This window comes from Schistocerca piceifrons, chromosome 1 (assembly GCF_021461385.2).
Source record: "Schistocerca piceifrons isolate TAMUIC-IGC-003096 chromosome 1, iqSchPice1.1, whole genome shotgun sequence".
In the NCBI taxonomy this organism is placed as follows: Eukaryota; Metazoa; Arthropoda; class Insecta; order Orthoptera; family Acrididae; genus Schistocerca; species Schistocerca piceifrons.
Window position 1 is genome coordinate 745,004,656 of NC_060138.1, and position 15,818 is coordinate 745,020,473.

The 15,818-nt window shown below is 41.7% G+C and overlaps 1 protein-coding gene and 1 long non-coding RNA gene across 2 annotated transcripts in view; both read right to left on the reverse strand.

The window, feature by feature from the left end:
• The window catches only part of LOC124711751 (homeobox protein araucan-like), a 322,458-nt gene that overhangs the window by 291,406 nt on the left and 15,234 nt on the right, over nt 1-15,818 (reverse strand). The gene's annotated exons all lie outside the window — the stretch shown is intronic.
• LOC124711760 lies at nt 8,454-10,076 on the reverse strand. Its single transcript, XR_007005512.1, has 3 exons — nt 9,852-10,076; nt 9,268-9,405; nt 8,454-9,170 (listed from the first exon to the last, which is right to left on the reverse strand). It is a non-coding gene; the product is annotated as an uncharacterized LOC124711760 (long non-coding RNA).

Consider the following 15,818-nt stretch of genomic DNA (forward strand, 5'->3'; position numbering starts at 1 on the left):
AAAATTCCATATGAACTTCATGATCGATCTGGCCGAAAAACAAAAAAGAAACATCCAGTGATGGACGTATGAAGTGAATAGTCTGTCTATATATGCACCCGATTTATAAACCCTACATTCGTTCTTCTCCTATTATTAACTCAAGAATATTTTGTGACATTTCATGTTCCGCAATTCGTCTTAAAATGCAGTATTTGCATCTCATTACCAGGAGCGTCTCAAAATGCCAATTGGATATAAATATGGCAAACTCTAAACTTGTACGAGCGCGAGCAGCCCAAGTTCCTCGCAGTCATTTGCTCTGTCTTTGTGTGCCTGCAGACTAGCAGCGACATGTAAACAACCGTGAGACAGGAGAATTATGGGAAGTTACTCGACTTCTGAACCCAAAAGGGCACAATATCGACAGCAACTATTCGTCAACTTTGAATACTTTTATGGATTTCCAGCAGAATTATGAAAAAATTTAGGAAAGATCACATGAACTATCAATATAATAGCCTGGCGTTACGGGAAAAATACTTTCTTTATTCATAAAAATTTCTGAAAACACTTGTTTTGCATTAGCAACTTACTATAGCAGTTCTGCAGGTGTCTTGAGTCACATAGCGCCGCACTGATACCGAGAAAACAACTCTAGAAAACATGGACAAAATGGGTACGACTAATGTTGACAACACAATACCAATGATATACACGGATGAATTTTTCGATTGATATGACAGTACAGGAAGGTTTTTTTTTTTGTATTTTGCTATGTATTAACTTTTGTTGAAAAATGCATTTCTTATATGAGCAGGGAACCTTAATAGCAGTCCGTAACAGCAATCAATAGTATTCGCGGAAAATATAACAACATGTATGAAAAACCATGGCAACTGTGTTCTACATCTACATAGATACCGCTCAAGCCATCGTACGGTGCGTGGCGGAGGGTATCCTGTACCAAGGGTACCACTACCAGTCACTCCCTTCCTGTTCCACTCGCAGATATCTGTAGAGCGAGGGAAAAACGACTGTATATGTGTATTCGTGTCGCACTAATTTCTCGAATCTGACCTTAGTGGTCCTTACGTGTCATATACACTCCTGGAAATTGAAATAAGAACATCGTGAATTCATTGTCCCAGGAAGGGGAAACTTTATTGACACATTCCTGGGGTCAGATACATCACATGATCACACTGACAGAACCACAGGCACATAGACACAGGCAACAGAGCATGCACAATGTCGGCACTAGTACAGTGTATATCCACCTTTCGCAGCAATGCAGGCTGCTATTCTCCCATGGAGACGATCGTAGAGATGCTGGATGTAGTCCTGTGGAACGGCTTGCCATGCCATTTCCACCTGGCGCCTCAGTTGGACCAGCGTTCGTGCTGGACGTGCAGACCGCGTGAGACGACGCTTCATCCAGTCCCAAACATGCTCAATGGGGGACAGATCCGGAGATCTTGCTGGCCAGAGTAGTTGACTTACACCTTCTAGAGCACGTTGGGTGGCACGGGATACATGCGGACGTGTATTGTCCTGTTGGAACAGCAAGTTACCTTGGCGGTCTAGGAATGGTAGAACGATGGGTTCGATGACGGTTTGGATGTACCGTGCACTATTCAGTGTCCCCTCGACGATCACCAGTGGTGTACGGCCAGTGTAGGAGATCGCTCCCCACACCATGATGCCGGGTGTTGGCCCTGTGTGCCTCGGTCGTATGCAGTCCTGATTGTGGCGCTCACCTGCACGGCGCCAAACACGCATACGACCATCATTGGCACCAAGGCACAAGCGACTCTCATCGCTGAAGACGACACGTCTCCATTCGTCCCTCCATTCACGCCTGTCGCAATACCACTGGAGGCGGGCTGCACGATGTTGGGGCATGAGCGGAAGACGGCCTAACGGTGTGCGGGACCGTAGCCCAGCTTCATGGAGACGGTTGCGAATGGTCCTCGCCGATACCCCAGGAGCAACAGTGTCGCTAATTTGCTGGGAAGTGGTGGTGCGGTCCCCTACGGCACTGCGTAGGATCCTACGGTCTTGGCGTCCATCCGTGCGTCGCTGCGGTCCGGTCCCAGGTCGACGGGCACGTGCACCTTCCGCCGACCACTGGCGACAACATCGATGTACTGTGGAGACCTCACGCCCCACGTGTTGAGCAATTCGGCGGTACGTCCACCCGGCCTCCCGCATGCCCACTATACGCCCTCGCTCAAAGTCCGTCAACTGCACATACGGTTCACGTCCACGCTGTCGCGGCATGCTACCAGTGTTAAAGACTGCGATGGAGCTCCGTATGCCACGGCAAACTGGCTGACACTGATGGCAGCGGTGCACAAATGTTGCGCAGCTAGCGCCATTCGACGGCCAACACCGTGGTTCCTGGTGTGTCCGCTGTGCCGTGCGTGTGATCATTGCTTGTACAGCCCTCTCGCAGTGTCCGGAGCAAGTATGGTGGGTCTGACACACCGGTGTCAATGTGTTCTTTTTTCCATTTCCAGGAGTGTATTTTGGCGGCAGTAGAATCGTTTGGGAGCCAGCTTCAAATGGCGGTTCTGTGATTCTCTCAACAACATTTCTCGAAAAGAAAGTCGCCTTCCTCCAGAGATTCCCAGTTGAGTTCCCGAACCATCTCCATAACACATACTTGTTGTTCAAACATACCGGTAACAAATCTAACCGCTTCTGAATTGCTTCGATATCTTCCTTCAATCTGACCTGGTACGGATTCCAAACAACCGAGCAGTACTCAAGAACAGGTCGCACCAGCATCCTAAATGCGGTCTCCTTTACAGGTGAACTATTCTTTCATAAAATTCCCACAATAAACCGATGTTCACCATTCACCTTCCCTACCACAGTTGTCACACGCTCATTCCATTTCTCATCGCTTTGCAAATTTACTCCCAGGTATTTAAACGAGTTGACTGTGTCAGGTAGGACACTATTAATACTAATCCGAACATTACAGGTTTGTTCTTCAACTTACATTTTTCCACATTTAGGCCCAGTTGCCATTCATCATACCAACTGCAAATTTTATCCAAGTCATCTTTTATCTTCCTACAGTCGTTCAACTTCGGTACCATACCGTACACCACGGCATCATCAGCAAACAAGAGCAGATTGCTGCCCACACTGTGCTGTGAGAGAGAGAGAGAGAGAGAGAGAACACCACCAGTCCTATCACGTTTCCCTGGGGCACTCTCCTGGCGATACCCTTGTCTCTGATGAACGCTCGCCGTCGAGGACGACATACTGGGTTCCATTACATAAGAACCTTCGAGCCACTCACATATCTGCGAATTTATTCCATACGCTCGTACCTTCGTTAACTGTCTGCAGCGGGGCACCGAAAATCTAGAAATTTGGAATCTGCCTGTTGCTTTTCGTCCGTAGTTCGCAGTGTATCATGTGAGGAAAGGGGAACCTGACTTTTGCACGAGCGATGCCTTCTAAAACTGTGGTGATTCGGGGACATAAGCTTCATTTCATTAGGTAGGGGAAATCAGTAACACACGATTTTAATTGTACCTTACTATCTAAAACTCGATCCTTACTTTTGAGATAAGTAATGTGTATATCGAACAGGAGAGAGATCTTTCGTAATCTCAAGTAATGAACTTTTGTTGGATTATTCCTGGAACGATATTGAAAAAAAACTGCAAATTTAGCTGCTTTCCTATAACAGACCAATGGCTGTAATGGGCGTCAGTTACCCGAACCACAGAGGGTAGCGCAGTGGCTAGCACACTGGATTCGCATTCGGGAGGACGACGGTTCAAAACCGCGTCTGGCCACCCGTCTTCTAAATCGCTTATGGCAAGTGCCGGGATGGTTCCTTGGAAAGGGCGCGATCTTCTCTAATGCGGGCTTGTGTTCCGTCTCCAATGACCGTGTTGTCGATGGGACAACTCCTCGTCCTTACCCGAACCGTTGGTATCCGCATCGAAGCTGGATGGTGGGTGAATTTTCGTCATCAAAAGTCACAACATATGACTCTGAACACATATGTTCATCATTCGGTTATGAAGATAAGCGTGATCTTGATGAGAAATAGGCATGTCCATACGTATCAATGTAAAGAGTAAATATGAACACATTACTAATCTGTCTACACCTGAAGTGGATGACAGGCAATAATCAGAATTACATATTATTTTGGCCAGGTCAGTAATCTGGTATTTCTGCTTGGTCTTCACCTAAGAAAATCAAGAAGATTGACTTAACACCTCAACGAAATTGCGATTTCAGAAATCCTGAGCCATTGGTCCATTTATCTTAGTAAACTTCCAACTATAGACTTATTAGCATATACTTTTATGAATAGGTACCTATGAACTATACGACCATCCGTAACACGTGTAGATGCCAGTGGTTCAAATGGTTCAAATGGCTCTGAGCTCTATGGGACTTAACATCTATGGTCATCAGGCCCCTAGAACTTAGAACTACTTAAATGTAACTAACCTAAGGACATCACAGAACACCCAGTCATCACGCGGCAGAGAAAATCCCTGACCCGCCGGGAATCGAACCCGGGCGCAGGAAGCGAGAACGCTACCGCACGACCACGAGCTGCGGACGTGCCTGTGGTCCACAATGTATAATAGGAAGGAGCCGCGCCCTACGGATCTACAACGGATAAACGGCGTGTAATATGGAGATAAAGACAAACTGATACCACTAAAACTCTGTATGTAGAGATGTGGTAAATACTGATGAAACGCCAAAAATGATTCCTGTACGAATGTTAGTGACAGAAAGCTAACACATAAGTAACTATGTGTAGAAGAAATATTTATTACAATTAAAAGGCAGTATCTGATAACTGAATTTCAACTTCCTAGCTAAAATTAAATGGTCTATGTTACCGGGAGAAGGCTTGGGGTTTATTCGTCACACTGCACAACTTGATACGTACTTCTAAATAGTCTGTAGTGTAAGTTATGATAATGAGGAGCCAAAACATAATTCGTACGGTGGCCTTGCCCGTCGTGACACTGTTGGTTTCCCACACACTTCATTACGATCCCAAACAGAGTGTAGCGTATGATTTGTTTACTTATAACTATTACGAGGTAAAAAGTAGAATTTTAAGTAATTTCTGACATCAGATGTTTCTTTTAATAACTGCTAAACCGAAAATATCAACCTTTAAAGGATGTGTGATTTTTAGAAATTTCCACTCATAATTATGTAGTGTCGTTACATGTTTATTTCGGCGCTTAGGTAATGTCGACATGTGAGTTTTTAAACATTGTTTCTCGTTTCGTAAAGCAACTGAAACTGACTTAAAGAGGAGCCGAAACCGTTATAGCCAATAAATAAAATTTAATTGAACATTAACTGATGCAAATATAATGAACTCAAGGGTGTTGTATGCCAATATATGGCAAATATGAACTTCACATGATATTTCCGACCTCTGTCCTCCAACGGGTATAGTTGACAGCCAAATACGACCATTCCCTGTAAGTTCTTTTGTCTTTGCTTCCATCAGTGCTGGTTAAGGTCGTGATTAGAATGAAGCGGATTCTACCCCAGTCGACACACTCGTGTCGCACCAAGGAGTTGATGTTACCTGTGCACAATGTGTCGCATACTTCTTTTTGGAGAAGAATTGAATTGTTTTATCTAATACGTATGATCTCTTGCTTCATTAAAATGATGTTTGATGTCAAAATTAAAAATTCAAAGAAGGAAGAACGATTAGATAGAGGGAGCACAGGACCCCCCCCCCCCCCTTCCCGTCCCAGCTTATCTATATACGTCCTCTTCACTGTTGTCAGCGTCACCACCACCATCACCATCACCATCGATCTGATCAACTGCCCTTTCCGTCTTCAAAGATTATTGTTGAGCCCATCACATTTTCGGCCTACTAGGCTTCCTTCTTCCTCTCGGTGTATATCTCTTCACGTGTTCCGTCAACCTTTCATCTGGCATTTTGCTCACATGCTCTTTCAAACTGTTATATTGTTTATCCTTTAAACATTCAGTTCTTCTCTAATTTGTTCATTGCTAATCCAGTCTGGCGTGTGCCACCTCTCGCTGGTCTTAAGATTCTCGTTTCGGTTGCCTGTATTCTATTTACTTTTATCCGTCTTTGTGAGAACCTAAGTTCCACTCCCGTACAGCAGAGACGTCACAGCCAGTTTCATAAACTTTTTTCTTTTATAACTGTTCTTTGAAGTCCTTTCAATAGTATCAAATATACGCGGAAACTGATGAAGTAAATGATAACAATTTTTGATGTGATTGACTACTCGTTTAAAAGCCCTTACTTATGTTTTATTAATGGAAATTTCCATTCCGTATTCTTTGCCCAGCACTTGCATCGTATATATAGCACAGTGCAATTTCTTTTCTTAGCGAAACTGATCGTCTGCAAAAGGGCAGGTGACTATGGTTCCATAGTGTGGTATTTGTAACTCAGGATGTACTACTACCTTCTGTCTTATTAAGAAGTCATCAATGTACATATTAAATGATACTGATGATAAACTGCACCGTTGTCTGTCACCCTGATTCACAGTTATAGATCCGAAATTCTTTCACCTGTTTTAATAATCTTTTTTGTGTCTATGTACATATCCTGTAGGACCTTTTCGAAGTGTATACAATAACTTAGTTTCTCTAGTGTGTACCACAGTATTGGCTCATTTATGCGATCGAGTTTCCATATTGGCTCTATGCGTTGTGTGTATTAAATTCGTGCCGTTTCTCAATTAACTGGATTATAATTACTAACAGCCTGTAATCTCTTTCCAATTACTCTGAAATATATCTTACAAGCGGTGTCTATCAAACTTACCACTCTGTGTAAGTATCACAGATATGCAGGTTTCTTCTTTTAAAAAGAGAGATGAAGTTGCACTCCTTTATGAACTTCCAACACAAATTAAACAGGCAGAGCATTCTTAATTTTGGAGCATTCTTATCTTAACAGAATACCACCATATTTTATAAGCTCAGAGTTTATGCCATCTTCTCCGGTCGCCTTTTATTTTTTACTGTCGGTAGACCTTCATCAAGTTCACATGTCAGAGCATTTCTCGAGTAAAGTTCATCCGTGCCGTTATCTACTAAAATGTTCTGTTTTTCACTGTACAATAAGCCTTTGAAACAATAAGCCTTTGAAATGACTCTCATAATCTTCCTCTGATACTGTCTTTTTGTTGCCTGTATCCTTTCGCACTATTAAGATGTTTCATTACTGCTACGAGTGTAAAACTTAAATAGTGCAGCTCGTCAGAATTGTGGCTACTGGAGCCTCCCGTCAACCGTCTCTATTGGAAAGTAAATGAAACAAGTTGCAGACGGACTAAGGCTTAACCCTTTCAGACCCAAATTATTCTCAGCCATGAAAAAAAAATATCTATTCATTGTAATAGGTAAAAATGGGTATTAGAAACATAATAAATCCAACAAAATCACTGAAAACATTTTTATTTACATTTTACAGAATGTCCACTGTAATGGACAAAGAGTATAAACAGTTGTTACATCCTGCATTGTGGAACATTTTGAAACAATTCCTTCCTTTGATAAAACATAGATGAACATTACATTTCTCACAAAATACATGAGTTTTATTCTTACAACTAGGCATTTTACACCTTGAAGCTTCTGTATTATCATGGTACTCAGGAATATGTCCAGTAAGATCATTCCGAATCTCTGGTGCCGGACGAATCTCAGCTCTTGCTCTTTTTGCTTTTATGTCCTGTAAATCACTACTGGGTCTGCCACGTTTCACTTTGGTACTAGTGCGCATTTTTACAAGAGCCTCTCCTATTCTCATCTTAAAATGAAGCAAATCCATTGTCTCTTTCTCTCCCAGTGATTCAGTATTTCTTTTGTATTCCAACCAACTGTTCACACACGCTAAATCTACAGCGTGGAACAACATTCTCAATGTCCATTTTCTAGATTTAATAAAAATCCTATACATGCTAATTAACATATCTATTTTGTCAACACCACCCATAGCATGGTTGTAACGACGTGCAACTTCAGGCCGTGAGACAGAAACACATGTCTTTCTTGATTTTTCCCAGCGCTGTGCTTCATCTTGACTACCACATCCTACAAAATTTGATGCCAGAACTACTGGTCTGTTGTCAAACCATTTACACATTATCACTGCTTCATTCATGCTCACCACTTCTTCAGAAAAACCATGCCCTTTCTTTTTCAAATCCTTATCACTGATGAAAGGTACATTTGGCATGCGACAGTCTTGCTGTTCCTGCTGCATATATATTTTTTATTTTTAATATTTCTAGTAAGTTGAATGTTGTGAAGAAATTATCAAAATATAAATAAGCATGTTCCCTGTTAATTCTCTCAAGTTTTAGAACAATAGATGCCCCTAAATCAAACTTTTTTACAAATTGTTTGAGGTTTCTGGAGTATCTCCTTGGTACAACAGAAAGTCATAACACAGACCACTTCTTCCACATAATAAAAACAGTTTTATACCCCAAGGTTTAGGCTTTCCCTTACAATACTGCTTTACTCCTAAATGACCTTTGAAAGGAATCATTTGCTCGTCAACACATAATTCTTCCTCAATCTGTAGTTCCAAACATCTACGTCTCATACAATCATAAATGGGTCTCACTTTGTAAAATTTGTCTTTGCAATTTTCTGGCCTTGCCAAATTGTCATAAACATGGAAATTTGATCTCAGTTGGAAAAATCTCTCTCTTGACATATTTTCCACAAAGAGATCTAAATGCAATGCTGAATCCCAATACATTCTGACTCTGGAGTATTTCAAGCATCCCATAATTATATGAAATCCTAGGAAAGCCTTTATTTCCATTACATTTGTCGGTGTAAATGTTTTCCCATGTTGCAATGCATACATGTTGGTTTTTTCAACCATATTTTCTAAGCAAGCATGAGAAATGTACTCTGAAAAATATTCAATGGGTGTCATATCACACTCTGATGGCTGCACTGAATACTGGTCTTCACCTATAGGCGTGCTTTGGAGTGTAGGCGATTTTCTCCTCCATCTAATATCACTTTTTTCAGTAAACACCCACTCAGATGGAATAATAGAGTCTTCAACATTTGAGTCCTGTGGATAAGTATGATTTTGGTCATCTTCTTCTGTGCTGCAACTATCGTCCTCCAGTTGTTCCTCTTCGTAGTGACTACATCAGCACATAAAAATGACAATGCAGTATAGCAACAACCAGGTCAAAATATATATAATAGTCAGGTGAGATTCATAGTTTTATTATTACATACCAGGTCTAGTGCATTGTGGAATAGATTCTGCATCATCAGGGCCACTTTCATCGTTTTCTCAGAGCTCTAAGTCAGAAACCTCACCTGACATCAGCAAATCCAGTATTTGGGAAGCATCCCTCTCAATATGATAAAATTCTGAAAATCAATACGTCAGATGTAAGCAATTTCATGAACAGTGTTGAAACAAGACGCAAATACCAAGTCTGAAGCAATAACATCAAGTAAAACTACAGCAATATTGTACATAAATGCTTGGAATTTTATCTACTGAACCTTTGGCAACATAAAATAAATTAGTTTGGTCCCCTACGTTACAAAAAGAAAAGGCGCAGTTGCATCACAGAAGTTATTTTCATATAGCAGAGATACATTACAAGCACACAAGTAAAAACAACCATTGGGACTAAATGTCCATTTCAATGGACATCAGTTTTGTAACGTCGATAATACAGTGATTTTCCGAAGCATGTATCTAATTTTGCTATAGAAAGTATCCAAAACCTTACTAAAACAAACAAAACTTAAAAACAAGGGGAACTATAACCTTTAAACACGTAAAATTGGTCGAAATATGTACCCACCTTTTACATGCTTCCTCTGTGCGGCCATTTTGTCTCAAACAACGTCCAAATTCTTCGTGACTTCACCACTAGATGGCAGGATCGCCCATCAGATTGAACCACAAGACTTCCATTGCGACGTACAAGCAATCCTAAAAACATCTGTGCTCTCAGATATGAGATATTACTCTCGAAAAGTAGCGTCCATTGAAATGGACAAGGGGTCTGAAAGGGTTAAGCATAGAATTTACACTCTAACCAGCAAGTCTTGTTTACCACTAGTCGAAAATTTTCTTCAAGATTTTGAAGCCAAGTGTTATGTTGATAAACAAGTGGAATTGCAAATGTTTAGAATTTGACAGACACACTTTACAGTCTACTTGTTGAAGTTTCTTCGAAAAATCAAGTTGAATGATAAACTTATCTCGAGTGACCATCAGTCACTGCTAAAAATGCACTGTAATACATAAGGCTGAATATGAAATGAGCGTTGATCGTGTGTTCAGACAGTATAGTGAAAAATTACATTGGAGGTGTTTCTAGCAAACGAATATGTAAGGGTGATGTCGAATAGACTGAAATGAAGGAGAAAATAAATTAGGCCTAAACTTTTATGCTGCATTTCTCTTACTTCTCAATTTTTTTCTGAATTTTTCTGCTTATCAGCAGAGATGATATAAGGCTGAGAATTTAAAGCGATGAGGGGAACGGAAGGGATACTGCGACCGCGGTTTTGAAACGACTGAACCGGTGGGTGAACGTGAGATACAGCAACCGCTAAAAACAAAATTAGCTTGGCCAGATCGTGGCTTGGACTGGGTTATCAGGGAGCGCACCAACAGAACAAATAATAAAATGTTTAGCAGCGCATGGCAGGCTCTAACACGACTTAAGGTCCGAGGAATGACGAAGGATCGTCACAACAAAACAGCTATATAGGCAAGCAGAGCAAAATTTTTTGACAGTGGATTTTATGCAGCTAGGCAAACCCTCACTTCGTCGTGCGTCAAAGACGGCGCCGAGCAGCCAAACACTGTGGAGTACCGCCAGAGCAGGGCAGCTCTCGCCGCCGAGATAAGGCGTCGCCAGGTGGTGGTCGGCGCCTCTCTGCAGTGACGCCTACCTCGCCGTGCACCGCTCTGCCTGCCCCGTGTTGACGCACGCGTTCCCGGGTCTTTCATACATACCCGCAACTGGAGTGCTCCCACGAGGAATATTAATAAAGCGTTAATTATCTCCTTGAAAGAAAGTACCTCAATTTTTATTTGTTCGTGTGCGGGTACACGCCTGCAGTCCCGGTACACACTGAAATTCCTGCACCTCAGTACCGTAGCAAGTTGCTAAGAGATGCAAAACAAAAGGCGCGGCCCATTGTCCTGGCAATACCAACGCGTTTTCCATAACGCTCATTAGCAAGAGGGGCTGGCGGAGGGAGGGGGATAGAATTAAGCTCACAGTAAAAAATCTGGAAACAGTTTGTTAATTGATGTTGACTAACATTAACAACGTACTTTTTAAAAAGATACTGATGTGTAAGTATGGCCCAGAAACTGAAAATATCTTGTAGCGCACACATAGCAATATCAACGTATTTTCAATAACGTGTACCGCCGCTGGGGAACAACATCTCCACAGTAAAAAAATTTAAAATGTAAAATTTGTTAATTTTTCCTGAATTTTGCTCCCAGCATATTTACTAAAGAGATGACGATGTGTAAATAAGGTCATGAATCGGAAGATATTCAATATGACATTCATTCGGGAAACTGATATGTACTATTAAGACCAATTTTTGGTTTCACTGAAAAATTTAAAACGTTTATGGATGCAGGTAGAAGAATTAATTAAAAACCAAAATATTTTTTCAAAATTTTAAAGTAGAAAGTAACACAAGATTACAATATTTTCCAAAAGTGGGCCTAAAGTACCCCTCCCCCAAATCCTTTATATTGCGCAGGTTAATAAAAGTAGAGCCGTTATTACAAGACGTCGTGCTCACTGCTGAGCGTTGTGACACCATGAATCAAGAGAGTCTATCCCGGGTGGTTCCAGTTTCTCTTTTCAGTCCGTATTTTTTTCTAAGTTTTCTCCGTGTAGATTTTTACACTTCAAATTAAATAACACAGCTTTCGTTGTTTGGAACGTCAGAGCACACGGCCCGTTAAACGGTGATTAACCCTTTTCTTATTATAAAACAATGTGTTTCAGATACGTGTGTAGGCCTTTCCTCAACTGTTGGAGATCATTGCCTGAAGATGTCCTTCCCTACCGTATCCTACCTGCGCTTGTGTTTAGATATTAATGATCTCAATGTTGACGAGTAGTTAAACTCTTTCTCTTATATGTGAAACCGTTCACCCCTTCGACTGTAAGTACGGGAGCTAAAACCCAAACTGCAGTGTATCCTGATGTATTTATTTACATATTTACGCCCACATTGGAGCACTAAAATCAAACATAATACAACAGAGTCTACAATGATTAAGTTTAGGTCTTAGCAGTCAGCAAATTCCTTGTTTCCCAAAACTTCTTCATTCGCTGTGATCTGGCTGCTCGTTTTTCTGTAAATATGACGTACTTCTTCCGTTCTGGTGGTTTGAATGTCACCCGTGTGTATTTGTTCTTCAGAAGCAGTTTCTCTTCTGTGTGTTGAATTTGGTGTGTGGTGATGTTCAGTTCATCCACATCACTTTGTACTTCTTCAAACCAGATGTTTTTGGTTTTACTGTTCCAGAGGTAGTCAAAAATATGCTTCAGGATTCTAGTATTTGGTAGGCGAGATATGTGGCCGAAAAATGCAATCCTTCTTTTCCGTATTCTATCAACAATGGATTCACTTTCTTTATACACTACTGAATTGGGCTAAGTTTCCACTGCGCAATAACGTTATGTTTCTTACAGGTAATTGTTCGGTGTATTCTTCTACCAACTTTATGCAATTTGTCAGTTGTTGCTTGAGTATTTAGTCTGAATAGTGTTTCACTTGCATATGTTGCTTCCGGTTTAACGACGGAAGAGTAATGTCGAAATTTAGCATTTATTGAGAGAGATCGTTTTTTGTAGGTTGGCCACGTCGTTCTCTGCGCTGACGTTTTAATGTTCTACTATCTACTGATGCTCTTTCATTAATATTCCAGGTAATAATCTCCACAAGATATTTAAATTTTTTTACTAATTTAATTTTTTTATCTTTATGGAGTATGGTATGGAATGTGTCAACTGGGGAGCTGGGAACCATTTCTGTTTCCTCAAACGAAATTTCCAATCCGACTTTTGCAGATAACCGTTCTAATTCTTCCGTCTGAACCTCTGCTTCATCAATACTGTTTGCCAAGTCATCTGCAAATGCAAGGCAGTTAAGTCGAATCTTTCTTACAATCTTAACAGATGGTGGGCATATCTTGTTCCATACACCCATGATTTTCTCCAGCACACAACTGAACAATAATGTAGACAATCCTACGCCTCGTAGAAGGCCAATATGAATCTCAAAAGGTTCGGAGAATTCATTTCTGAGCCTTACTCTAGCTTTGGTACTTCGAAGGGTGAATGCAACGAGGTTGACAAGTTTCTGATGTAAACCAAATTCTTTAAGAATTGATGTATTTAATATAAGCTACACTAACACTGTACCATAAATATGTAAAAAGGTACCTCCCTATCACTTCAGACGAATGCTAGGATGACTGCGTTGAAATAGACGCGGCCCATTTGCTGCCCCACTCTTGTCTAATCCGAGCTAAGCTTAGTAACGTGTCGGACATACAGACAGCCTGTGGCCCGCGACTCGGGTCCGGCTCAGCTGTCGACCCCGGGCGGGGCCAGCGCTCTGTCTGATGCCCACTGCCCATTGCCCGGTGCGGCCGGCGGCCGCCTTTGTGGCCGACGGGAGCGCGATGGATATTGAATCGGCGCTGGGCGCACCAGAGGAGAGCTACGCAAATGTTTGCCGAGCGCCCAGACCGGGCCCTCTGCTCTGGCCGCCCTGCCCAATCACACAGCCAAAAATAAAGCCTGCGCTGCGTGCCCTCCTCTCTAATGACAACTATCTCCGGCCCTCCTCTCGCAATTAACCGACAGTCGGCTACAGCGTTCCTTCCTGTCGCACCGCATCACTACCGCACACGTTTACTATCGACCTACAAATAGTATCCGGGACGGGCCGATGTAAACATTTGCGGTACAGAATGGGTTATGATCTATTAAACTAATTTCCAACGAAGTGCATTCGAGAGAGAGCTATGTCACCACCTGTTTGACACACTGTCTACTGATTTATCCTGACTTTCACGGCTCCTTCAACGTTCGAAGGCCGCACTAATGTTCCCATCTCCTCAGTATCCAGCTTTCTTGAAGCATCAGCCGAAGTAGTCATGTTTTCCTCATGTCATAAACTATATTCACCACTATCGGCCAATTTCGCTTTAAATATAATATTCAAGTGTGTAGTAACACGTGTTCCTAGTAGATCGAAAATGAAGTCAAAAACTAAGAGAAAATACCGAAGCATGTTCCCAGTACATAGTCCATCCAATTGAATATAAATCAGTCTGCACAAATCAGTGTACTAGGTAAACGATCACACCTACTGCTAAACGGACTATACAGCTCAAATGCCTTATCCTGTACATGCCTGTGGGTGGACTGAATCAACTGACTGATCTATCCAGTTGGATCAGCGATGTAGTTGGCCATGCCAAAGGATTTATGTTGTTCTTTGACTGGCACGAACTTCCAGTAGCATGCTTATGGTCACATGCTCCTGTACACTTGAAAATGACTCAAGTTGAAACTGGTCAACAGTGGCAAAATAAAAAGAGCATCTCATTAGACTAATATGCAGCCTCGGCGGAAACAAGTCGATATTTAATGACTGTGGAAAATTTGTTAAATCAGATATGGTCGCTCATTTGAACAGAGGCATTCAGCAAGCAATAAAAATATGGATGTGACCTCTCTCACGCAACTGGGAAGACATGCGGTAAAAACGGTGGACGCATTCATCGTAGTCACATACTCAAAATGGTTCAAATGGCTCTAAGCACTATGAGACTTAACATCTGAGGTTATCAGTCCCCTAGACTTAGAACTACTTAAACCCAACTAAACTAAAGACATCACACTGATCCATTTCCGAGGCAGGATTCGAACCTGCGACTGTAACAGAAGCGTGTTTCCACACTGAAGCGCCTAGAACCGCTCGGCCACAGCGGCAGGCAGTCACTCGTATTTCTTTTCAGGTACAGTCTTAACTGGAATTAGTAGTGAAGTATTTAGCTATGTTTCTATTATTGATGCATTTAGTTTCTGCTTGAGTGTTACCCTTCATGCCGTATGTACTGCGCTAATCCACACAGTTAAGTGGCGTGTGCTTATTGTGCTCTCATACTCCCAAAAATGAGATAATCGCTTTGTAGCACTCAATGTAAACACGTTAATGGAATAACAAATAAACTGCGAGTTTCCGAAATAAGATCTCGAAATGTGACATCGGAATCACACTTTTCGGTCCAAAATCTCTGCAGGCGAATATTAGAACAGTTCTTTTATGGTCTCCAGACGATATCTTACTACTCCATCTGAGCTAGAGTTGCTGTTTCAGTTCCAATGAACTAGCAGCATATAAAATGCCAACGCCTTACCACAACATAGCTGAAACTATCCTCCCCTCTCATTATTAAATAACCAAACTGCCTTAAGTAACACCGAAGTTTAATACCTACTTCAGACGAATGCAACTAACTTTTTAACAGCGGGCAGAAGAGGCAGATTTTATGTCGCAGCCGCGAAAAAGGCGATATAATCAAAGAGTAAACAGACATCAAAATGATAAACGAGTCTGAAGGACGGAAATGCGTCATGATCTGGCGTTATCGGTAGCACCTCGAACTGTTTTCCGCGTAAACAACGCAGAGCATAACAGGTGGTAGATTACATTAGGTAGGCGAATTGTATCCAGACTGCAATAGTAACACTCAGTGAAATCAA